The sequence below is a fragment of the Mustelus asterias genome, chromosome 9 (genome assembly GCF_964213995.1).
Source record: "Mustelus asterias chromosome 9, sMusAst1.hap1.1, whole genome shotgun sequence".
Taxonomy (NCBI): Eukaryota; Metazoa; Chordata; class Chondrichthyes; order Carcharhiniformes; family Triakidae; genus Mustelus; species Mustelus asterias.
The window spans coordinates 124,878,928-124,905,276 of record NC_135809.1 but is presented as its reverse complement, the minus strand read 5'-3'; the positions used below and the strand labels follow the sequence as shown (position 1 = coordinate 124,905,276).

General features: G+C 45.5%; 1 protein-coding gene across 1 annotated transcript in view; it reads right to left on the bottom strand.

Moving 5' to 3' along the window:
* The window catches only part of prmt3 (protein arginine methyltransferase 3), a 209,185-nt gene that overhangs the window by 43,715 nt on the left and 139,121 nt on the right, over window positions 1-26,349 (bottom strand). The gene's annotated exons all lie outside the window — the stretch shown is intronic.

Below are 26,349 nucleotides of genomic sequence, written 5' to 3'. Positions count from 1 at the left end.
CGCGAATGGTGAAAAACATCCCAAGGCACTTCACAGCAGTTTTTCTCAGGCAGATTTGACATCGAGCCACGCGAGGGAGCATCAAGATAGTTACCAAAAGCTTAACGATACACCTTAATCTACACTCCTGATATTTCCATTTATTCTTTGTTCTTTGGGGTTTTAGTTCAGTTGGGCAGACTTGGAGGGCCTGTTCCTGTGCTGTAATTTTCTTTGTTCTTTGTACAGTGCAGGAGGCCATTTGGCCCATCGCGTCTGCAGTGACAACAATCCCACCCAGGTCCTATCCCCGTCACCCCACATATTTACCCTTCTAATCCTCCTGACCATAAGTGGGAAATTTAGCATGGCCAATCCACCTAACCCACACATCTTTGGACTGTGAGAGGAAACCGGAGCACCCGGAGGAAACCCACGCAGACACGGGGAGAACGTGCAGACCCCACACAGACAGTGACCCAAGGCCGGAATTGAACCCAGGTCCCTGACGCTGTGAGGCAGCAGTGCTAACCACTGTGCCCGCCCTTAGACATTAGTGTGAACCAGGTGGGTTTTTACAGTAATCGACAATGCTTTTATGGTCATCATTGGACTTTAATTCCAGATTTTGTTTAATTTAAATTCAAATTTCATCATCTGCAATGGCGGGATTTGAACCCAGGTCCCAGAGCTGGGTTTCTAGTTCAGTAATAACACCACGAGGCTACTGCCTCCCCTATTTTAATCAGAGGAGAGTTTATAAAGATGAGGAGCGGTGTGAAGAGATGGAGGGATTTTGGGATTTGGGGCCAGAATTGGAGAGACAGTGGCCGGAATTCTCCCATCCCACCCGCCTCTGGAATTTTAGCGGGCGGGTTGCGGAGAACGTGAAACGCCATTGACGGTCGGGCGGGAATTTCCGGCTTTTAGACCAGCCAGGCCAGAGAATTCCACCCAGTGTTCTTGGAAGTTTCCAACCCTATCATTGACCAACACGTTACAAACCAGTTAACCGGGATTTAATTTAAGCACGATCACAGATCCAAAGATAAGTGTTCTGCAGTCGAGATATTAGTCACAGTTTTACATCTGAATGATAGTTTAACCATATTTTCATTTTGAAAGAAAAATGCTTCATTTATGTAGCGCCATTAAAGACGGCGGGATGTTCCACACTGCTCTATTTACATGGGTAAAATGGGTATAGAGGGATATAGGCCAAATGTGGGCAATTGGGACTAGTTTAGGAGTTTAATAAAAAGGGCGGCATGGACAAGTTGGGCCGAAGGGCCTGTTTCCATGCTGTAAACCTCTATGATTCTATCTATGGCTCTATGCTTCATGGCTATCAGAGTATTTTAGAATCACAGACACGGTTGCGACGTAAGGGAAAAAGCAGCCAAATCGTACACAAGGCCCTGCAAAACAGAGGTGAGCTAATGATCTGCTAATCTATTTGAGATTTGGGGTCGGACAGAGCGAGAACATGTCCTCTTCTCTTCGTGATCTTCCACTTCTCTTTCGGCTCACGTCCAACCCTTGTTGCCCCCTTGTGATGCTTTGCTCTTATCTTGTGGCTTTTTCTCTTCTTGCCGCCTGGGCCTTTTTCTTCTTATATATTACATATTATGATTCGTGTTAGTTTTTTTCTTGTGTGGGGTGGTGAATGGGGGTGTACCCTCATGTGGCAGAAGAGAAAGAGTAGGGATAGGTTGAGGGATAGAGCTGGCCAAGACACCAGGAGAAATCTCAAAGCAAAAGAGAAAATGCTGGAAAATCTCAGCGGGTCTGGCAGGATCTGTAAGGAGAGAAAAGAGCTGACGTTTCGAGTCCAGACGACCCTTTGTCAAAACTTTTTACAAAATCTTTTGGTTTCAGATTCTAGCATCCGCAGTAATTTGCTTTTAACCAGGTGAAATCTGCTGTTCTTCTTTGAATAGCACTACGGAATCTCTTACACTGACCTTGCAGTGTCTTGATTGAGCATCCCATCTGAAAGGTGGCACCTCTAACAGCGCCCACAGCACTGAACTTGGAGTGCTAGCTCGAGATTGTGGGCTGAAGTCTCTGGAGTGGAACTTGAACCACAGAATATTTTGGAATGCAACAATGATCAGGTCAGAGCCTGGTCTCTGAGCCAGCATGCCCCCTCTGGCACGAGGAAGGAACTGATAGCAGGGCAGCAGACATGAACACAACGGTTCCTGGCATTGAGGTGAGTTGGTCAAGGGGCAGTGGTGGCGTTTGGGGGAATGGGGGAAGGAATGGGGGGGAGGGGGTAGTGTGTGTGGCTTGCTGCGAGGGGAGATGGGGTGGGGGAGTTGGGGGGTGGGGGGGTGGGGGGAGGGGGTTGTGGGTGGAGAGGTTAGAAGCCTGGTCTGGGAGGACAACACATTTCTTGTGGAGCCCAAGTGCTATTCCACCTTCCTCTGGCCCCAGAAGGACATTTATAAAACAAGAACACGATCTAAAGTAAAGTTAAAGTTTATTTATTAGTTACAAGTAAGGCTTACATTAACACTGCAATTAAGTTATTGTGAAATTCTCCTAGCCGCCACACTCCGGGTCAATGCACCTAACCAGCACGTCTTTCAGTATGTGGGAGGAAACCGGACCACCTGGAGGAAACCCATGCAGATACGGGGAGAATGTGCAGACTCCACACAGACAGACAGTGGCCCAAGCCAGGAATCAAACCCAGGTCCCTGGCGCTGTGAAGCAGCAGTGCTAACCACTGTGCTACCGTGCTGCCCCTGGGCCTACCTGGGCCTCCTTTGGCCCTGACTCTGGGGATGACACTCAAGCCCATATTTAACTCTCTTCCACCTTCTTCCATTGGGAAAAAGATACAAAAGTCTGAGGCCACTGACCAACCAACTCAAGAACAGCTTCTTCCCTGCTGCTGTCAGACTTTTGAATGAACCTACCTCGCACTCAATTGATCTTTCTCTACACCCTAGCTATGACTGTAAAATTACATTCTGCACTCTCTCCTTTCCTTCTTTATGTATGGTATGCTTTGTTTGTTTGGCGTGCAAGAAACAATACTTTTCATTGTATACTAATACATGTGACAATAATAAATCAAATCAAATTGAGCTCCAATGCTGTGGGGAGGCGGTGAAATAGTGGCATTGTCACTGGGCTATTAATCCAGCGACCCAGATAATTCTTGGGGGACCTGGTTTTGAATCCCACCATGGCAGATTTGGATTCAATCTGAATTCAATAAAAATCTGGAATTAAAAGTCTACTGATGACCAGAAAACTATTGCCGATTGTCGGAAAATCACATCTGATTCGCTAATGTCCTTCAGGGTAGGAAATCTGCTGTCCTTACCCGGTCTGGCCTACATGTGACTCCAGAGCCACAGCAATGTGGTTGACTCTCAACTGCCCTCTGAAATGGTCGAACAAACTATCCAATTCAAGGGCAGCTAGGGATGGGCAATAAATGCTGGCCCCAGCCAGTTTCTGAGATCGATACGGTTTCACGTTCAATATTAACTGCACGATCACTTAGTTTCCACTGTGCAGGCAGTGTTAAAATCAGCTCTCATGTGCCAACAGTTTATTCACTTTGCAGGCGAACCCAACTGTATCCACACAATATAACACTTATATAATTTATGACCTGGCTGATGTTCCTTCCCCCTCCCAGTTGTTGTGTGTACCACCCCACCACCCCCCCCCACTTCCCTCCGCCCAGCAACCTCACACCAACTTAAACATCTGGTTCTTATACATTATCTGGGAAGGGCAGGGAGACCTGAACTTGTCCTACAGTGTAAGTGAACCTTGCCTCCTCATTTTAACTCCACTGTAGACCAAGAAATCCGGGTCTATGAATTCAATAAGAGAGAGAGTAACATAAATGCTGGAGGTAGCCTGAGTGTTTGCGGTCTGTGGGGATCTGTAGAAAAATCTGCAGTGCAGCATGCTTGCGAGATCAGCCCCCTTATGCGAAATTGTCCTCCTGCAGCCTCGGCTATCAGTGTACTAAATATAAAAAGGCTGGAACTCAGTCGAGACCAGGGATCAAATCTGGGAGCTCTTGAGGTCTGTCTGTGTTGCTCTGTAATATGTTAGGCAATGTAGTTTACTCATTGAACCATCAAAGGAGCCTGAAGGGAAATTTCAAATTAGGCTGTGTCCCCAGGTAGCTTTCCCACATGGGATGACAGTAATGTCCAATTTGTAAGTGCAGCTTGATGAATGAGGAAACATCTGGATATGTATATGAGGCCTGTGCGTATAAATACTGCCTGTTTGGTAACCGATGGAATCACCTTCAATCTGAGGCCAAAGGCCGGCAGAGAGAGGGAGCTTGGGACATTTCCTCCCACCCCACAAATCCTGCTTTCCCACCTATTCATATTTAATGGCATATAAATGTATCTTAAGCACATACTAAATTGTAATTTAGAAATTTGGACAGCCTCCATCAGGAGAAAAATTCATGTTCCCACCAAGGTCACTTCTTCCACATGCGCGTGTCCCGTGCGATTTACCTTGTCAAATTGTTCTGATCATGGGCAGCACCGAAGCACATTGCCGCAGCGTTTTTCTGGTGCTTTTACACAGTGCTCTGATTGCTGACGCTCTATTGCCACCGAGATAAATTTACTGTCTTTATAAAGGCCTGTGATAGCTTTTTCTGGGTCTTCCGATCGGCTACTTGTAGGTAAGACCTCTGTCGATCATGTAACTAACATGCCGAGTCAGCATTGGTGCTGGTATGTGCGGGCGCTGGCCACGAAAGGCTTTGATACTTTGTGTGCGCGCAATTGCCCAAGTGCAAAGGCCCAAGGACCTGTGCAGGATCAGCATGTTCATGATGTGGGACCCAGTCAAGACAAGAGGCAACCTTCATAAATGTGTGACTGTGATATGTGCAAGCTGCTCTCCACAAGTCAAACCCAAAGCCAATGTCATATCACTCTGGCTGTTAAGATATTTACTTTTCTTCTTGTACCTGCTCAAATGTTATTGGTCCCCTTCATTTATTTATTAATGTCACAAGTAGGCTGACACGAACACTGCAATGAAGTTACTGTGAAAATTCCCCAGTCGCCATACTCTGGCGCCTGTTCGGGTACACTGGGGGAAAATTTAAGAACAAAGAACAAAGAAAATTACAGCACAGGAACAGGCCCTTCGGCCCTCCAAGCCTGCACTGACCATGCTGCCCATCTGAACTAAAACCCTTCCGGGGACCATATCCCTCTATTCCCATCCTATTCATACATTTGTTAAGACGCCCCTTAAAAGTCACTATCGTATCTGCTTCCACTACCTCCCCCGGCAGTGAGTTCCACGCACCCACCACCCTCTGTGTAAAAAAACCTGCCTCGTATATCTCCTTTAAACCTTGCCCCTCACACCTTAAACCTATGCCCCCCTAGTAATTGACTCTTCCAACCTGGGAAAAATCTTCTGACTATCCAATAGCATAGCCGATGCACCTAACCAGCACGTCTTTCGGACTGTGGGAGGAAACTGGAGCACCCGGAGGAAACCCACGCAGACACGGGGAGAACGTGCAGACTCCGCACAGACAGTAACCCAAACGAGGAATCAAACCCGGGTCCCTGGCACTGTGAGGCAGCAGTGCTAACCACTGTGCCACCGTGCCACCCCACGATGTTTCTGATTCTGTTGAGATACTGAAGATGTAACACTCTCTGAAACATTAACTGGTCCTTTTCTCCTCTGGCAACAGCCAGTATTCACTTCTGGCTCTTGTTTCGTTTTGGTTTTGTTTGCTTCTGATCTACTTCGATCAATTAAGGTTCCGTTTTCAAACTATTAACACTTAATTGCCACATTATCAGGAGAGGATGTGCACTGAGTACCAGCGTATTTCCTTCAACCTTCCAGATGCCTCTCCTTATTTCTCTTTCTGAACCATTTGGTGAGTGTGGATTGCGTCACCCGTCTCTGTTGTACACATTTTTTTCCTTCTGCCATTTAATTTCAGCTGGAGGCTAAAATGTCCGATTTTCAATGAGAGGTCAGTGAGCTTCCTGACCCTATTCACTTGAATGACAGCAGAGCACAGGCCAATGCTGCTAAGGTTTGGATGCACTTTGTGGCAGCCATTCTAAAAAATGTAGGCACATTTTCATATTTTACTCCCAGTCTAATTGTAACCAAATTGATCAGTAAAATTTAATGGATATTCAGAACGTACTTTAGACCAAGCAAGAATCAATTAATGCAAATGCTGGCAGTAAAAGAAACTGCATTAATTTATTACCACAAAATGTGCTGGGATACTAGCAGGTACAGATACCATAGCACTACAGAATGATACAGCAGAGAAGGAGGCCATTCAGCCCATCCTAATCCATGTTAGTTCTGTGGTGTAGCATCTAATGGTTTAGTTTATTTATTAGTGTCACAAGTAGGTTTACATTAACACTGCAATGAAGTTACTGTGAAATTCCCCTAGTCGCCACACCCCGCCGCCTGTTTGGGTACACTGAGGGAGAACTTAGCATGGCCAATGCAGCTAACCAGCAAGTCTTTGGACTGTGGGAGGAAACCCACGCAGACACGGGGAGAACGTGCAGACTCCGCACAGACAGTGACCCAAGCCGGGAATCCAACCCGGGTCCCTGGCGCTGTGAGACAGCAGTGTTAACCACTCTGCCACCAATTAGATAAGTACAAGAATTTTAAAAATCTCCTGCAATTATACAGGGTTTTGGAGAGACGGCATCTGGAATGCCACTGTGTTGTTTTGATCTCCGTAATTCGGAAAGGAGATACTTGCATTGGAAACGGTACGGCAGTCATTCACTAAATCTGTTCCGGTGGAGAGGGCTGCCTTATGATGAGAGGCTGAATAAATTGGGCTTACATTCTCTGCAGTTTAGAAGAACGAGAAGTGATCTCATTGAAACCTACAAACGTCTGAAGGGGCTTGATGGGTTTGATGCAGTGAGATTGTTTCCGCTGCTTGGGGAAGCTAAAATAGTCTCAGGATAATGGGGGGGAGGGAGTGATCACTTAGGACTGAGATGTGGGAAAATTGCTTTCAACTAAAGGTTGAGAATCTTTATCTCAAAGGGCTGAGGATGCTCCTTGCTGAATGTTTTTAAGGCTGGGATAGACAGATACTTGGTGTCTCAGGGAATTAAGGGGTATGGGGAGCAGGTGGCAAAATGGAGTCGAAGCCCAACATCAGCCACTGAATAGCGGAGCAGGCATGACGGGTCATATGGTCTACTCCTGCTCCTATTTCTTATGTTTGTGTTAATCCTGCAGTCCTCTCCTTTCAGGCAGCATGGTGGCACAGTTAGCACTGTTGCCTCACAGCGCCTAGGACCCAGGCTCGATTCTTGGCTTGGGTCACTGTCTGTGTGGAGTTTGCACATTCTCCCCATATCTGCGTGCGTTTCCTCCGGATGCCCCGGTTTCCTCCCACAGTCCAAAGATGTGCGGGTTAGGTGGATTGGCCATGCTAAATTGCCTTTTAGTGTCAGGGGGACTGGCTAGGGTAAATGGGATTGTGGTCGGTGCAGACTCGATGGACCGAACGGCCTCCTTTTGTAGGGATTCTATGATTCTCTTTCCCTGCAGCCCCAAAACTGTTTCTGAAAGTATGTGTTTCCTGTTAAATGGCACTTATGTTTATGTTGGAATTCATTAGCATTTTCGGTAAGAATACAGGGACTCCTCACTTAAGTGGGGTGGTTACATACCTGAAAATTGTCACTTTTAACGAAACCCCCTGAAGTGAAGAATGGTTTCCCATGGGAATCAATGTTGAAGCCAGGGTTAGCTTCCCAAGAAAAATATTGGCCCAGAAAATTCAATGTAAAAATTGAAACACTGTATCATACTACCTTGAATTACAGTAAGTGACTTCTTCCAACAGTGTTCTTAAACACAGGTACTAGCCATAGAATCATACAGCACAGAAACAGGCCTTTCAGTCCACCATGTCTATGCTGACCATCAACTACCACTCCATACTAATCCCATTTACCAGCGCTTGTGGGGGGTCATAGCCTACTACACCTTAGCGATTCAAGTGCTCATCCAGATGCTTCTTAAATGTTGCGTGAGAACCTGCCTCCACCATGCTCTGAGGCACCGCGTTCCATATTTCCACCACTCTCTGGGTGAAAATCTTTCTCCTGAGATCCCCTCTAATCCACTTACTTCCCACTTTAAACCTATGCCCTCTAGTCTTAGACACTTTTGCCATTAGGAAAAGATTTTTATGACCCACCCTATCTATGCTCATCATTTTGCATACCTCAATTAGATCCCCCCTCAGCCTCCTCTGCTCCAGGGAAAACAAACCCAGTCTATCCAGTCTCTCCTCATAGCTGAAACTTTCCATCCCAGGCATCATTCTGGTGAATCTCCTCTGCACACTCTCCAGTGCAAACACCGTAATGTACAGTACAGAGCAGTACAGCAAAGAATTCTTTCAAAGCCTCAGCAGTCCTCAGATATACATTGTACAAACAGCAAAGAAATTGGAAAAACGCTTATTGTATATAGTATTTAGTTTACGGTATATAGTTTCTGTACTGTACATTACTGCACAGTACAGTGGGGAATTATTTCAAAAAACAAAGTCCACAGAGTTCCGAAACAAGTACAGTAGAAAAGCAGTTTAAAAATGAAGTTTAGTTGGGGGGGGGGGGGGGGGGGGGAGAGAGAGAGAGAGAGAGAGAGAGAGAGGAATGCAGTATGTGAAAATGCAACAAAAACACAATGTTCCTTGAATGTACAACGAGGACAAATCAACACTTAAACAATCACAAGCCAGACTCCACTCTCAGAATCGCCGGGGCTGGTCGAGTGAGGAATCATAGAATCCCTACAGTGCAGAAGGAGACCATTTGGCCCATTGTGTCTGCAGCAGCAACCTCTCCTCACCCTCCCCTTATCCCCGTAATCCCATTTATTTACCCCCCCTAGTCCCCCTGACACTAAGGGGCAATTTATCATGGCCAATCCACCTAACCTGCACATCTTCGGACTGTGGGAGGAAACTGGAGCACCCGGAGGAAACCCACGCAGACACGGGGAGAATGTGCAAACTCCACACAGACAGCCACCTGAGGCTGGAACTGAACCCGGGTCCCTGGCGCTGTGCTAACCACTGTGCCACCGTGATGCTCGAAGATGTCATCATGTCTGCCGCGTGATGACATCATCACACTGCGTGCACCTGTTAAAACAGGGAACGCTGCATGTTGATGCAACTTTAAATGCCCTTTAAAACGAAACTACTTTCAAAGGGAATAGTTAAAACAGAAATTTACTGTAAGATTCAGTGGCTTGCTAGGATCTGGATTCTTTGCACGTTATTGACAAACTGTTACTGGCACAAAGGAGTGCTGATGTGCTGAGCAGCAATGAATTGAGTTTTCTGGTATGGTAAAGCTTCATATTTGTTTTTTTTAAGGAAACGGAAACACATGGTTCCAGCCCACATTTATACAGCATCATCAACACCGAAAACATTGCAGGCTGCTTCACCTGGGTGGGAGGCTCTGTCGGGAGAGTCAGGGCAGAATCAATGGGCTGAATGGCCTCCTTCTGCGATTCTATGATCTGTTTTTTATGAAAAGGTTGCAGAGTGATAATTGAAGGGGATAAAGGGACAGAAACTGAGCCACAGAAGAAGAGTTAGGCGGAAAAAAAGACATGTTCAAAAAAGATGGGTCCCCAGAATACTGTATATACTCACATAATAGTTGATCTCGTGTGTAAGTTAACCCCGACCTTTGGCCAAAAATCCTTAAATTTTTATATGCCTCGCACTAGTTTTGGGAGCAGGGACGTCGGGAATAGTCTAATCCATCTTTGTCACAATTGCTGTTCTCTCATTTAAGCTGTGGTGGAAAGGTGGCCTGGGTCAGCAGGTTCCGACTGAATTCAGCACCATGGACAGCAGCCAATCAGCCAGAGTCATTATCAGCTGTTCCCAAGAAAAGGCATAGATTTTAACCCTTCAAAAATATTACCTGCGTCCAAGTCAACCCCTCCACACCCCACCCCCGCCCCCCGCTATATTCTGCCAAAAAGCCTGGTCTCAAAAATGCCACTTTCACACAAGCGACATCCGAAGAACATTGGTTTTTTGCTGTGTTTTCACATCCTTCCCCTCCACCCCTAACTAAACTTCATTTTTATACTGCTTTTCTGCTGTACTCGTTGAGGAACTTTGTGGCTTTGTCTTTTTGAAAGAATTCCCCACTGTGCTTTGCAGTAATGTACAGTACAGAACCTGCACTATATACCTTGGGGTGGCACGGTGGCACAGTGGTTAGCACTGCTGTCTCACAGCTCCACGGACCCGGGTTCAATTCCGGCCTCGGGTCACTGTCTGTGTGGAGTTTGCACATTCTCCCCGTGTCTGCGTGGGTTTCCTCCGGGTGCTCCAGTTTCCTCCCACATTCCAAAGATGTGCGGGTTAGATTGATTGGCCAGGGATAAATTGCCCCTTAGTGTCAGGGGGTTTAGCAGGTAAATATGTGGGGTTACGGGAATAAGGTCTGGCTGGGATTGTGGTCAGTGCAGACTTCTGCACTGCACTGCATTCTATAAGCATGTACGGTATTTGAAGAACTTTACTCCAGGGTATGGGGCTGAGGCACCTGAAGGTTTTGCCACCCATTGTTCTGGGCAGAGGAAAGGGGTTTGGGTGCACAAAAGACCACATTTTGAGAAACAAATAATACAGGAGGAAATGGAAATGTGTTACCGAAAGGTTCTGCCATTAATAGATTGGTAAAGAAATTGGAGGCGGGGGAAATCCCAGAGTTGGAGTAGCCAAAGGTGCAAAGTGTAAAGTTTATTCATTAGTCACAAGTAGGCTTACATCAACACCGCAATGAAATTACTGTGAAAATCCCCTAGTCGCCACACTCCGACGCCTGTTCAGGTACACTGAGGGAGAATTTAGCACAGCCAATGCATCTAACCAGCATGTCTTTTGGACTGTGGGAGGAAACCGGTGCACCCGGAGGAAACCCACGCAGACACGGGGAGAACGTGCAAACTCCACACAGACAATGACCCGAGGCTGGAATTGAACCCGAGTCCCTAGCACTGTGGGGCAGCAGTGCTAACCACTGTGCCACCGGGCTGCCCGATCGATCACTAGGCCTTTCGGAAATGGAAGCAAACAATCTTGATGGTGACGGATGGAGCATGGGGTTTGAAGATCAGTTCATCAGCACACTGGGGTTTTTTTTGCACAGTCCAATTCAGCTTGATTTGAGTGGCCAAGGTGGGGAGTGGCATCAGTTACAAAGGGGAGGAGCTTATGGCAGGGAGCAAAACACAGCGGCTTTGGTCTTCCACACATTTAGCCGGAGTTTGCCAACGTTTCATGTTGGACAGGCAGGCTGACAGCACTGAGATGTTCTGGAGAGGTAGAGCTATGGTCTGTCATCAGTACACTGACTGATCCATGGTTGTGGACCACATCACTGAAGGGCAGTATGCAAATGAGGAAGAAGATAAGACACAGAAAAGGGTACTGAAAACATTTTCCAGCATGTTGCCTGGTATGGAGGGCATTAGCTACGAGGAGAGGTTGGAGAAACTTGGTTTGTTCCCATTGGAACGGTGGAGGTTGAAAGGCGATCTGATAGAAGTCTACAAGATTATGAGAGGCATGGACAGAGTGGATAATCAGAAGCTTTTTCCCAGGTTGGAAAAGTCAATTACCAGGGAGCATAGGTTTGAGGTGCGAGGGGCAAGGTTTAAAGGAGATGCACAAGGCAAGTTTTTTTACACAGAGGGTGGTGGGTGCATGGAACTCGCTGCCGGGGGAGGTGGTGGAAGCAGATACAATAGACACTTTTAAGGGGTGTCTCAACAAATACATGAATAGGATGGGAATAGAGGGATATGGTCCCCGGAAGGGTAAGGGGTTTTAGTAAAGTCGGGCAGCATGGTCAGTGCAGACTTGAAGGGCCGAAGGGCCTGTTCCTCTGCTGTACTTTTCTTTGTTCTTTGTTCAGACAAATCTTTGGGAAATTCTGGAGGTGACTATTTGGGACCAGGAAGAGAAGCCATTGCTAGAGTCACAATAATGGAATATTATTGATGTCTCCAGATCCCATGTTGTGGGGGATGAGTGGAGGGGTGTTGCTGGTGGATTTTCTTTTCATCATTTGTGGGACATGGGTGTCGCTAGCTGGCCAGCATTTATTGCCCATCCCTAGTTTCCCTTGAAACTGAGTGACTTGCTAGGCCATTTCAGAGGTCAGTTGAGAGCCAACCACATTGTTGTGGATCTGGAGTCACATGTCGGCCAGACCAGGTAAGGACAGCAGATTTTCTTCCCTAAAGGATGTTAGTGAACCTAATTGGTTTTTCTGACAATCGACAATGGTTTCATGGTCATCAGTAGATTCTTAATTCCAATTTTTTAAATTGAATTCAAAATCCACCAGCTGCTGTGGCGGGATTCGAACCTGGGTCCCCAGGACTTTAAGAATTGGAGCAATTCTAAATTAGCATGGTGAGCATCACCTCAATGCCCGGTGGTGTCATCAGTTGGCAGCCTAATCTATTTGAACTCCTTGGCCTCATTTATATTCAGCCACCCACCAGAAATGTATGTAAGGAGATAATTAGCCACATACCCTCAGAGCCGCAGGGGAATGACATGCAGGCAAGTTGGGAAGGAGGGACCCTGCTTTGGCAAAGCTTCATGGCTGGAAGGGGAGGCGAGATCAAGAGCAGGTGAGTCCAGGGCTTTCTTTGTGAGGTCCAGAAGAACATTCCTGCTTCTTTTGACGCCACGAGGTTAAGTTTAAAACTTGCATTAGAAGGACTCTACCTCACCCACACCTGATCGTACTGAGCCAGTTTGTATGTATTGATGAGTGCCCTACCTGAATCAGGCAGGCACCTCGGTTGCATGTAAAAAGTACCCAGACAGAGCGGCAAAGGGCATAATTAGACAGCAGGTTTTTTAGAATCAATTTGAACTGCGCACTCAGTCCACTTATTCTGCAGGGGTTGAGTCAAAATCAACCTCTCTGGATAGTGCCGAAGATTAAAAGCACTTCTCCTTTGCTCTTCAGAGCGTTTGTCACAATTGAGTTGTTACCCAGCACAAACAGGAGCTGCACAGGTATGAAGCCATCTTTGTCATACTGGGGGAAGCAAGGCCCTGCGACAGTGAGAAGAAAGAAATTTAGAGCTGGTGTCTTTTGGTCGTTGCTTTCATTTAAAGTACCTGGGAATGCCTTTAAATTCAGTCGTATGCAAGATATGGCTTTTGAGCCAAAGACCATACATTATGGGAGATAATGCTCGGATGAGAAGACTGAAGTAGGTGAAATCCTATGTGGTTGCTGACAGGTACAGCACATAATCCGCACTTCATATAATTGTTATACATTTACAGTTGCCTCCTAGGGATTGTTCCAGTTAATCACTGCAAAGCTTGTTAATTCGCCTACGGAACAGAATAATGCAAATTAGTGTATATTGACATGGACAAGTCAGATTGAAGGAGGTTTGTGCAACAAAAGCTGTATGACAGGGGCTGATGAATTCGCTGCTGAAGAGTGCAAGTTATCATGCTCAGTTATGGAACCACAGTGATCGATACACATTGCCCTCTCTCCCTCCCTTCACACACTGTCTTCACTCAGCTCCTGTCCGCGGGTCTGTCTGCTGCCACGGCAGTCTATAAATGTGCAGCAGGCTCTTGCGCTGACAGTCCCCCCGTAGTTAATGTTAAGTGAGGAAAATGAGAGACAAGTGACTGCATTCTCCGGCACTTCCCCCCCCCCCCCGCCCCCCATTCCACAGCTCCCGGGAGAGCCGGGTTGATGGACTCAAGTTATCTGACTGTATTTATAATCCATCCACTCATTTCTGAGTTACACCAGCAGCTCGGGAAATGGTGACTACCAGGCACCCAAGGATAAATAACGGCAGCTGAACGCTGACAAGTCCGTGCAGAGAAATGGGACTGGGTGGGAGGTGTCGCAATTTTGGCGGTAATTCAGCCTTTTGTTCCCGATAAATACCTCGTCAAGGCAAACCAGCATGGGTCAAGGACAAATAAATTGAAATCCTTAAAAGCCAACAGCTGCAGCACTTACTAAAGATTCTTGTTAATCTTCCAGAAAAATTAAAATAAATGAATTCCCCTCTTTAAAAAAAAACAGACCACCTGCTACCTTCTGCAGAAGCAGACAAGGAATCCATAAAAATTAACAATTTCTGGCAGGTGAAGAAAGTTAAGCACGGAGACTTTTTTTGTGGAACATCATGCTTTGAATTGAGTCTGGCATTTAGTTCAAATGTATTCTGTTGTATTTTGAACTGCAAGTGCCGGGATTCAATTAGACATTAGAGACATTAGATTCAATCAGGGCTGCATGGTGGCACAGTGGTTAGCACTGCTGCTTCACAGCGCCAGGGACCTGGGTTCGATTCCGGCCTCGGGTGACTGCCCGTGTGGAACTTGCACTTTCTCCCTGTGTCTGCGTGGGTTTCTTCCACTTTCCTCCCACACTCAAAAGATGTGCAGGTTAGGTGGATTGGCCATGCTAAATTGCTCCTTAGTGTCAGGACGAGCAGGGTAAATCCCCAAAGGTAGGGGAGTCTAAAACTAGAGGGCATAGGTTTAAGATGAGAGGGGAGAGATACAAAAGGTTCCAGAGGGGCAATTTTTTCACACAGAGTGCCTGGAATGAGCTGCCAGAGGCAGCAGTAGAGGTGGATACAGTTTTGTCTTTTAAAAAGCGTTTAGACAATTACATGGGTAAGATGGGTATAGAGGGATATGGGCCAAAAGCGAGAAATTGGGACTAGCTTAGTGGTTAAAAAAAAGGGGCGGCATGAGTAAGTTGGGCCAGAGGGTCTGTTACCATGCTGTAAACCTCTATGGCTCCATAAGGAAATACGTGGAGTTACAGCGATAGGACCTGGGTGGGATTGCTGTCAGTGCAGACCTGATGGGCCGAATGGCTTCTTTCTGCACTGTAGGCATTCTATGATTCCTCATCCAGCATTGTTGTTCTCTTAAGCACTGTCATTGCTGATGTGGATTAGACACAGGAACTGATGCACGTGCCAACCTGATCTGCAGTGTGACCACCGGCACATTTGCAGTTAGGAAAATATCTGGTGGGTGAACACTAAATCTCGCAGGGTAAATACATGGGATTACAGGGATAGGGCCTGGGTGGGATTGTTGTCGGTGCAGGCTTGATAGGCCGAATGGCCTCCTTCTGCACTGTAGGGATTCTATGATTAGACAGCAATGTCGTTTTCTCCATATTTGAAATTTTAAGCAGTACAAAAATTAATAAGTATCTGCAAACATCAGGTAGCTCATTTTTAATGAGTCAATTATCCTGGAATTCCATATGAAAGCCAAACAAGAACTGCAACAAACTGATGGCACCATCCTAACTTGCAGCCACATAGGCCGGAATTCTCCGACCATTCACGCCGGCGGGATTCTCTGGTCCCGCTGCAGTGAACAGAGATTTGGCTGGGTGCCAAATTCTCCAATCTCGCTTGCAGTGGCAGTGGGCATGAATGGCCTTCCCTAACAGCACTCTGGGTCTACCTACACCGCATGGACTGCAGCGGTTCAAGAAGGCAGCTCACCACCATCTTCTGAAGGGCAATTAGGGATGGGCAATAAATGCTGGCCGAGCCAGCAAAGCCCACATCCCATGAATGAATGAATAAATAAAAAAATATAACCCCCAAGTTTTCTATGGAAGCAAACAATCTTAACCTTAGCGTATGTAACAAATCAGCATGTTAAACACAATCAGAAACAAGTAACTTATATATAGTTCTGAAGAATTAACTGTGAACAAATGTTGTCGTGTAACAATGACACACTCTGTGAGCATAGCCCACCATGTACAGCTCACTCCAGGGAGCCCATTATCACTCACCAATGTCCTTTCGTTTGTGGGTTGTGTCTCGAGGTTAGAAATTCAAATTGCAAGGGATAGAACACAGAAATAAATGATGCAGAATAATGAAAGAAAGTACCTCGAATGAGGTAAAATGCTGGGAAAGCAGTGTTTGTAACAAGAACGTACACAATCCCAACTATATGTAAAAAAGGAAGAGCTTGCAAGTTTATAGCTGTCTTCAGGATCTCAGGATGTCCCAAAGGGATTTCAAAGTCAATAAAATATTGTCAAGTGTAATCATCATCGTACCACAGGGAAATGCTGCGCCCAATTTGCAAGCAGCACATTCCCGTAAACAGTGATAAGATAAATGACCAGATAATCTGCTTCTGATGATGGGAACAGGCCACCTTGGACTGGGTATTGTGCAATGAGAAAGGATTAGTTGGCAATCTAGTTGTGAGAGAACCCTTGGGGATGAGTGACCATAATATGATAGAATTATTTATCACGGTGGATAGTGAGGTAGTTGATTCTGAAACCAGGGTCCTGAATCTCAATAAAGGTAACTGATGGTATGAGGCATGAATTGGCCATGATGGACTGGGAAACATTACTGAAAGGAAAGACAGTGGACGGGCAATGGCAGGCACTTAAAGGACAAATAGTTGAATTCCAAAAGTTGTTTATTCCTATTTGGTAAGATAGGGGAAAGAGAAGTGTGGTCAAACCATGGCTTACAAGGGAAATTAGAGATAGCCTCAGATTCAAAGAAGAGGCGCACGAATTGGCAAGAAAAAGCAATAGGCCCAAGGATTGAGGGCAGTTTAAAATTCAGCAAAGGCGGGCCAAGGGATTGATTAAGAAGGGGAAAATAGAGTATGAAAGTAAGCAAGAAAGTAAGTAAGAACATAAAGACTGATTGTAACAATTTTTATAAGTATGCAAAGAAACGAAGACTGACAAAAACTAATGTAGGCTCCTTCCGGTTCAAAACAGGAGGATTCATAACAGGTAAGAAAGAAATGGCTGAGGAACTAAGTTCGTACTTTGCTTCTGTCTTCACAAAGGAAGACATGAATAATGTATCATAAGTTCCGAGAAACACAAGTTTTATAAGGAGCTGAATGAAATCAGCATTAGTAGAGAAACGGTTTTGAGGAAATTAATGGGATACATTTCCAAGGCTTGATAATCTTCATCCCAGGTACTTAAGGAAATGGCCCTGGAAATAATAGATCATTTTCCAAATTTGGTGGTCATTTTCCAAATTCTTTGGAATCTGGAATGGTTCCTACTGATTGGAGGGCAGCTAATGTAAGTCCACTATTCAAAAAGGGGGGTGGAGAGAAAACAGAACTGTAGACCAGTGAGCATGATGTGGTTGTAGGGAAGTTGCTAGAGTCCATTATCAAGGATTTCATAGCACAATAAGTCTCACAACACCAGGTTAAAGTCCAGCAGGTTTATTTGGAATCACGAGTTTTCGGAGCACTGCTCAGTGATTCCAAATAAACCTGTTGGACTTTAACCTGGTGTTGTAAGACTTCTTAACGTGCCCATCCCAGTCCAACGCTGGCAGCTCCACTTCATAGCACAACATTTGGAAAGCAGTGGTATAATCCGACAAAATCAGCATGGATTTAAAAGAGGAAATCATGCTTGACAAATCTACTGGAATTCTTTGAGGATGAAACTAGGAGAGTTGACCCAGGAGAGCTGGTGGATGCGGTTTATTTAGACTTTCAGAAGGCTTTCAATAAGGTCTCACACAGCAGATTATGATGCAAAGTTAAAGCGCATGGAATTACGGGTAGTGTCTTGAGATGGATCGAAAGCTGGTTAGCAGACAGGAAGCAAAGAGTTGGAATAAATGGGTCTTTTTCTGATTGGCAGGCAGCGACTAGTGTGGTACCACAGGGATCTGTGCTAGGACCCCAAATGATCACATTATATATTAATGATTTGGAAGAGGAAACTGAATGTATTGTCTCTAAATTTGAAGATGATACAAAGTTGGGTGGGAGGGTGAGCTGTGAGAAGGATGCAGAGATGCTTCAGTGTGATTTGGACAGGCTGAGTGAGCAGGCATATGCATGGCAAATACAGTATAATGTGGATAAATGTGAGATAACCTATTTCAGTAGCAAAAATAGGAAGGCAGATTATTATTTGAACGGGTGTAAACTAAGAGACATGGATACTCAGCGAGAATTTGGTGTCCTTGTGTATCAGTCATTGAAAGTAATTGCGCAGGTATAGCAGGCAGTAAAGAAGGCAAATGGTATGTTAGCCTTTATAGTCAGAGAGTTTGAGTATAGGAATAGGGACGGTTTATTGCAAATATATAGGGTGACGGTGAAGCCACACCGGGAGTATTGTGTGCAGTTTTGGTGTCCTTATCTGAAGAAGGTTGTTCTTGCTATAGAGAGAGTGCAGCAATGGTTTGCCAGGCTGATTCCTAGGATGGCAGGACTGTCATATGAAAAGAGACTAAATCGGTTAGGATTCTATTCATTGGAGTTTAGAAGAGTGAGAGAGGATTGCATAGAAATTTATAAAATTCCAACAAGGTTCAGAAAGAACGTTCTAAATGGTGGTGGAGCCCAGAACTAGGGGTAATAGTTTGAGGATGAGGGGTAAATCTTTTAGGACTGAGGTGAGGAGAAATTTCTTCACCAAGAAAGTGACGAATCTGTGGAATTCACTACCAGAGAAAGTAGGCCAAAATATTGTGTGATTTCAAGAAGGAATTAGGTACAGCTCTTGGGCCTAAAGGGATCAAGGGATATGGGAGGAAGAAAGGTTCAGGATATTGAATTTAATGATTAGCCGTGATCAAAATGAATGGCAGAGCAGGCTCGAAGGGACGAATGGCCTACTCCTGTTTCTAGTTTCTATGTATGTTGACTGTGAGATAAATATCAACTGGGTTGGCAGAGGAAATATTATTCTCTTCCTCCAGTCGTGCGATTTTTAAGCCCACTTGAGAGGGGGGAAAGGGACCTCGATTTCATACCTTGGGGGCGATTTCCCCCAGCCCACTGCACTACTTTAGCTAAAAAAAAGAAAAAAAACCCAGCAGGATTTATTCCAGTTTTTACGCGAATTCGATACTTAGAATTTCTTGGGGAGAATGGCCACCTTATCTGAAAAATGGCACCTCTAACAGTGCAGCACTCCCTCGTTGCTGCATTGAAATGCCGACCCAGATTTTGCACTCAAGTTGTTAAGAGTGGAGATGTAGGTCACAATCTTCCATCACAGGGGTGCAAATATTACAACTGAGCTGTGGCTATAAAGTTAGTATTCACATGAATCCTGTCACCGATACCTCCTATTTTATAGAATAAGTGAACATGCGCAGAAATATGATGCACAAATATTTGACTGACATCACCAACACTAACTCAATCGTAATAAGAATGATTTTGGAAACTACGCCAAAAACTGCCAAATCCAAGCATTTAAATCCAATCCAGTCCAGGGTGCAGTAAGTGGGAGTTTATGGTTATTATCACGCTGCTATTTGTGGGATCTTGCCATATGCAAATTAGTAGTTTTATTTTCTGCATTGCAATAGTGATAACACTTTAAATTCTAACTGTAAAGCTCTTTGGAGCATCCCGATTATACGAAGGCTCTATGTAAATGCCACTGCTTTCTTTTTTTATAAAAACACCCTAAAACATTTGATTACATTACATCCAACTGTACCATATGTGTACCTGAGTTCAATTCTGACTTTGCGTCACTGTCTGTGTGGAGTCTGCATGTTCTCCACGTGTCTGCATGGATTTCCTCCAGATGTTCCGGTTTCCTCCCACAGTCCAAAGATCTCAGACTGTGGGAGGAAACGAGGGCACCCGGGGAAAACCCAGGCAGACACGAGGGGAACATGCAAACTCCGCACAGTGACCCAAACTGGGAATCGAACCCAGGTCCCTGGCACTGTGAGGCAGCAGCGCTAACCACTGTGCTGCCCTAATGCTCCCTTCCTTTACCCAGAGTGAGCCAACTAACTGGCACCTTGGACTTTTACCGATGGGCAGGACCTAGACGTGGAAATATCCATGTTTAACAGACCTATTTTAGCTTCAACTTGAGAAGAGAAAAGGAAAAAAAAAATATTTTCATGCTCCAATGGCTAAATGGACATAGTACATCTGAAATTCGGTGTACATTTCACCAGCTATTTTAGCCTTTAAAATTGTTAAATTGCTTTTCTTTTAAGGGGGCACATTGTAGACATTTGAATCTAACACGCCAACAGAAAGAAGAAAATATTGCCATTCATGTTCCATTAAAATGATACGTGATGATTTTATTCAGGTTACTCTGCTCTGCAACCTGAATGTTTTCTTCAGTAAATTGGAAAATAGAGATAAGCTGTGCCATTTGAATATATTTTCAGTATCCTGTCAATGCTTTCTTTCCTGCTGTTCTGTAAAGGAGATGTTTCAGTCAACTGCATCGGCCACACTAGGCGGTAGTTTCTGTCAATTTTCTTTGAGGCAGCTCTGTACTTTTTATTCACCATAATGAATTTATGTATTAAAAATCTACGCAGAATGCCATCCGAGTGAAATCAAGCAACATAAGCCTTACACCAACCAGTCAATTTGCAAGCACTGGCACACACAATCTGCAAAATGGTGATGCCATCTACACTGTTGCCCCTTTTTATTGCTAAGCATTTAAGGATGTTGCTTCACAATATTCGACTTTATTGGTTAAAAAACAAACAGACCAGGCAAGAAGGAAGGCACAGTTTTTCCAAACAACAAAACACTGGCACAATTAGCACTTTCAGATGGTGCTCAGAGATGGTTTGGCACCGTGTTATGTGTTGGTGGAGTCAATATGATGGCACCCATTCCAATTTCTCGTTAAAGGCTCCCTCACCTCTTCAAAGTCAAGTGACATTCGAGACACCGATTCCCGGGTCTTTCTGATTGTCAGAGACCATATAGGGACAGACCCCTGAAGAATCAGGACTAGTTAGTCTGTTGACCTTCTTACAAGAGTCCAATGAGAAGTATCCATCCAAGGAGAAGCCATGACAGTCAATAGAACCAATTTGAGTAGTGTGACCTTGAGGAGCAGAAATGCCAGGACGAATTCATATACTCAGCCCTCAGATCGTTTCCCATCACAAAAGGGAAACAGACAAAAGTGGCAAGCAGGAAAAATCCAACCTGCCCATCAAGCCCAACCTATACTCATTACAGCAGGGCAACATGGTGGCACAGCGGTTAGCACTGCTGCCTCACAGTGCCAGTGGCCTGGGTTCTATTCCCCCCTTGGGTGACTGTCTGTGTGAAGTCTGCATGTTCTCCCCGTGTCAGCGTGGGTTTCCTTTGGGTGCTCTGGTTTCCTCCCACAGTCTAAAGATGTGCAGGATCGGTTGATTGGCCATGATAAATTGCCTCTTAGTTTAAAGTTTATTTCATTCGTGCCACAAGTAGGCTCACATCAACACTGCAATGAAGTTATTATGAAAATCCCCGAGTCGCCACACTCCCTCACCTGTTTGGGTACACTGAGGGAGAATGTAGCATTGCCAATGCAGCTAACCAGAACACCTTTCGGACTTGTGGGGGGGAACCGGTGCACCCGGAGGAAACCTACGCATACACGGGGAGAATGTTCAAACTCCGCACAGACAGTGACCCAAACCAGGAATTGAACCCGGGTCCCTAGCGCTGTGAGGCAGCAATGCTAATCAATGCGCCACCGTATCACCAAGGGGATTAGTGTCAGGGGGATTAGTGGCGTTACGAAGATAGGGCTTGGGTTGGTAGGATTGTTATCAGTATAAGCTCGGTGGGCCGAATGGCCTCCTTCTGCACTGTAGGGATTCTATGATGCCTGTTGCATTATGACTAGTTACTTTTTATTCTCCATTCCCAACCCAGAAATCTGCTGGGAGAAGTTTAAAATAAAATCGATGGACAATAAAGTGGTGTGGAGGGGCGGGGGGGGGGGGGGGGGGGGGGGGGGGGGGGATCAGTCCACCATCCACCAGACTCATTTCTGCCTGTGGAACTGAGTAATTCTGATCTACCGAGGTGTACGCACTGTGAAACATTGTCAGTGCCAGACTTTGACTCACTTTGCCATTCTAATCTGAACAGTTCCTGATTTCTTCATTCACTCTGGCGAGGCTTCAGAGCAAAACAACATGAGTTAGCCTTACTGAACCTTAATGAACAGTGGAACTGCTATGCAACTTATTGAAGACAACTGGACCAGTGCAAACGATAATGGCAGAGGGAAGTTTCTCCATTTCCAAACATCAATCCACAAACTAATGATGTTTTCAATGAATTAATTACCGATGCGGTACTCGGCAAAGGTCTTTCACGGGAGGGAGTACTTTAACATTTTGTATAGATGTTCCCACCCTCCTGAGACACATTTATCAGTTGCATGCATTTCATCGATCGTATCTATCGGCCTTTAACACTGCCTCAGACCTGCTGGTGATGATACCAGATCCACAAAAATAATTAATTCACCGCATTTACCTAGAATGGGCTGAATCTTTAACAAAAAGATAATGGCACGTTAAGGATGCATGCCCTTATTAATGTGCAAATTGGGCAGCAAATTCAGGGGGATTAAAAGATGCAAATCTCCTGCACTTGCTGGTTGGTGTACACCACACATATTTAGCTGATAAGGTTTGCTAACCATTCAGTTGATAAGGTCTGTGAACTGAGTTACACCACCTCATGCACAACAGTCTCGGGACGTCTGATTTAGAGCAAATATTGAACAGGCGACGCGACTGAAAGCTGCACCAAGCTATAACTGAGATAACTGAAGAGCATGTCCTTCCCAAAAAAAAAGACTGAGTGACTGTGAGGGGTTGTTTACTTAATTAGCATTTTTAGCCTTCACCCTGTCAGATCGAATGCTGGGAGCTGTCAGCAGTGGAGCACTTGAGGAAAGTCAAAGCAATGATTCACACAGATCTTGTGAAGTGGATAGACAAACAGACAGTGCTCATTAATATCGGGAAACCCAGCAAAGGAAATTGCGGCTAGCGCTCGATGCAGTGAAAGCATTAATAATTATCATCATCACCACAATGTCATTTATCTCCTTTTCTCCCTCTTTACTCCTATCATGCTCCAACAGTGTGTGTTCGGACCCGATACAATTAGGCAGCTGGTCACAAGGGTGGGAGGATAATGTGCTTTTGATGGAGTTTATCCAAGCGTGGAGATTAAAACACTCGCGGTCTGTGCAAGGAGGGCTGCACCCATCCCCTGGACACAACGCACCGCTTCTCGCTTTCAGAATGTTGGTGAATATTTCGCTCAGCTGTGTTTTTCTTTTGCTCAGCCGTTTTTGAGACATTTGTCAGTTAACGCCGTACCGCCTGCTGAAATGAGCAGCGAAACACCGCAGTAATGCAGACAGATGCAGCGAGTGAACCAGAGTGCAGAAGAGGCCAATCTAGTACAGGACCTGACAATTTTGAGAGCCACAATGGAACGACAGAGATGCATGTTTTATGCAGTCACACAGACTGGATGTACTCCCCAGTAATTTGTCAGAGAATCATTTCGTCTCGAGCATTTATCGTCCGGTTGCTTAATTTAACATGCACAGAAAGAGTTGTTATTTTAAATTCCATTCAACGCTTCCCTCCCTTGTTTAACTATCCCAGGTCTTGGGCAACTCCACTCCTTGGTGTAGTGGCATCATCTATGGACTAGTAATCCAGAGACCCTGGGTGAGGGTAAAATACTGCACATGCTGGAATCTGAAACAGAAACAGAAAAATGCCGGAGAAACTCAGCAGGTCTGACAGCAGGGCTCTGAGGAAGGGTCATCCAGACTCAAAACATTGGCTCTATTCTCTCTCCACAGATGCTGTCAGACCCGCTGAGTTTCTCCAGCACCTTTTGTTGTTGTTGCTAATGCTTTGGGGACCTGGGCTCAAATGCCACCATGGCAGATGGTGGAATTCAAATTCAATTTTACTGGTGGTACAGTGGTTAGCACTGCTGCCTCACAGCGCCAAGGACCCGGGTTCAATTCCGGCCTCGGGTGACTGAGTGGAGTTTGCCCATTCTCCCCTTGTCTGCATGGGTTTCCTCCCACACTCCAAAGATGTGCGGGTTAGGTTGATTGGCCATGCTAAATTGCCCCTTAGTGTCAGGGGGATTTGCAGGGTAAATACATGGGGTCACGAGGGTAGGGCCTGGGTCCATCGACTTTGCACCGACCACAATCCCACCCAGGCCCTATCCCCATAACCCCATGCATTTACCCCAGCTAGTCCCCCTGACACTAAAGTGCAATTTAGCATGGCCAATCCACCTGACCCGCAGATCTATGGACTGTGGGAGGAAACGGAGCACTCGGAGGAAACCCACGCAGACACGGGGAAAATGTGCAAACTCCACACAGACAGTCACTCAAGGCCAGTAGTGAATCTGGGTCCCTGGCGCTGTGAGGCAGCAGTGCTCACCATTGCGCCACCATGCTGTCCAATACCTTAAATAAATGCATACTGTTGTTTTTGTTGAACTGTAAATTCTTCCAAGTTGTTGGTAATATTCAAATCAGTATCCTCAACTACTGAACCTCCCTCCAGCCTCTCTCCCCCCACCCCACCACCTCATTCAATAAGGTCTTGGCTGATTTGTACAGTAACTTTATCTCGGAACACAGGAACAGGAGTAGAACATTAGATCCTTTGAGTCTCTATGGCCATTTACTGAGACCATGGCTGACCTCTGATCTAATTCTATGGACCACCTTACCTATATCCCTTAATACCTCTGGTCAACACTAATCTAACAATCTCAGATTAAAATTAACCATTAATCTAGCATCAATTGACATTTAGAAACATCCAAACCTCTACCACCCTTTGAACATGTTTCCTAACTTCATTCTTGAAAAGTCTGGCTCTAACTACGCACCCTGTCCTAGACGCATCCTTAGACAACCGGCAGAACAATTCTCTCTCTCTTCCCCATCAGTTCCCCCTTAAGTCTCAAAAACATGTGTCAAATTACCCCATAATAACCTTTTAAACTCCAGGGATAAATCCTCGTTTGTGTCATATGCCCTTGCGATGTAATCACTGGATCAAGCTTCATTCTGGTGAATCTACACTGCACTCCCTCCAAGGCCACAATATGTCCATCCTACCAAACGTTGTTCCGAAGTCATAATCATAGAGTTTTACAGCACAGAAAGAGGCCCTTTGCCTATCGTGCGTGTGCCGCCATCAAACACCTATTTATTCTAACCCCATTTCCAGCACTTAGTCCGTAGGCTAGCATGCTCAGGCATTTTGAGTGCTCAATTAAATGTTTCTTAAATGTTGTGAGGGTTCCTAACCTCATGTCTGTGTGGAGTTGCATGTTTTCCCTGTGTCTGCGTGGGTTTCCTCCGAGCCCTTCGGATTCCTCCCACACTCCAAAGATGTGTGGGTCAGGTGGATTGGTCATGCTAAATTGCCCCTTGGTGTCAGGGGGACTAGCTAGGGTAAATGCATGGGATTATGGGGATAGGGCTGGGGTGGGATTGTGGTCAGTGCAGACTCAATGGGCCGAATGGCCTCATTCTGCACTGGAGAAATCTATGATTCCCACCTCTATCACCCTTTCAGGCAGTGAGTTCCAGATTCCCACCACCCTCTGAGTGAAAAGGTTTTTCCTCAAATCCCCTCAAAATCTCCTGCTCCTTACCCTATATCCATGCCCCCTGGTTATTGACCCCTCCACCTCTTCCCATTTACCTCATCTATATCCCTCATAATATTATACACCTTGATGAGATCCCTGCCCCGCCCGCCAGCCTTTTCTGAGGAAAATGGCCTCAGCCTAACCAGCCTCCCTTCATTGCTGAAATGCTACAGCCCAGGCAACATGCTGGTGAATCTCCTTTGCACCTTTTTTAGTGCAATCTCACCTTTCTAATAGTATGGCAACCAGAACTGTACGCAGTACTCTTGCTGTGGCCTAATGAGCATTGCATAGAGCTCCATCATAAACCTCGATGATCGTATATTCTACGCCTTGGCTAATAAAGGCAAGCATCCCATATGCCTTCTTGACCATCTTATCTACTTGTCCTGCCACCATTGGGGATTTTGGACATTCGCCCCAAGGTCTCTCTGGTCCTCTGTACTTCCTAATATCATTGTATATTCCCTTGCCCTGTTGGTCCTCCTAAAATGTATCACCTTGCACTTTTCAGGGTTAAATTCCATTTGCCACTGTTCAGCCCATCTATATCCTCCTGTAATCCAAAGCCTCCTTCCTCTCCATTTACCACATCACCAATCTTCATGCTCACAGTACTCCAGACGTGGCCAAACCGAGGTTTTGTATAGCTGTAGCATAACATCTACCCTACTTTATTCTACTTCACTAGAAATAATGGCCAGTGTTCCATTAGCCTTTTGAATTATTTTCTGCATCTGTTCATGACATTTCAATGAACTATGTAT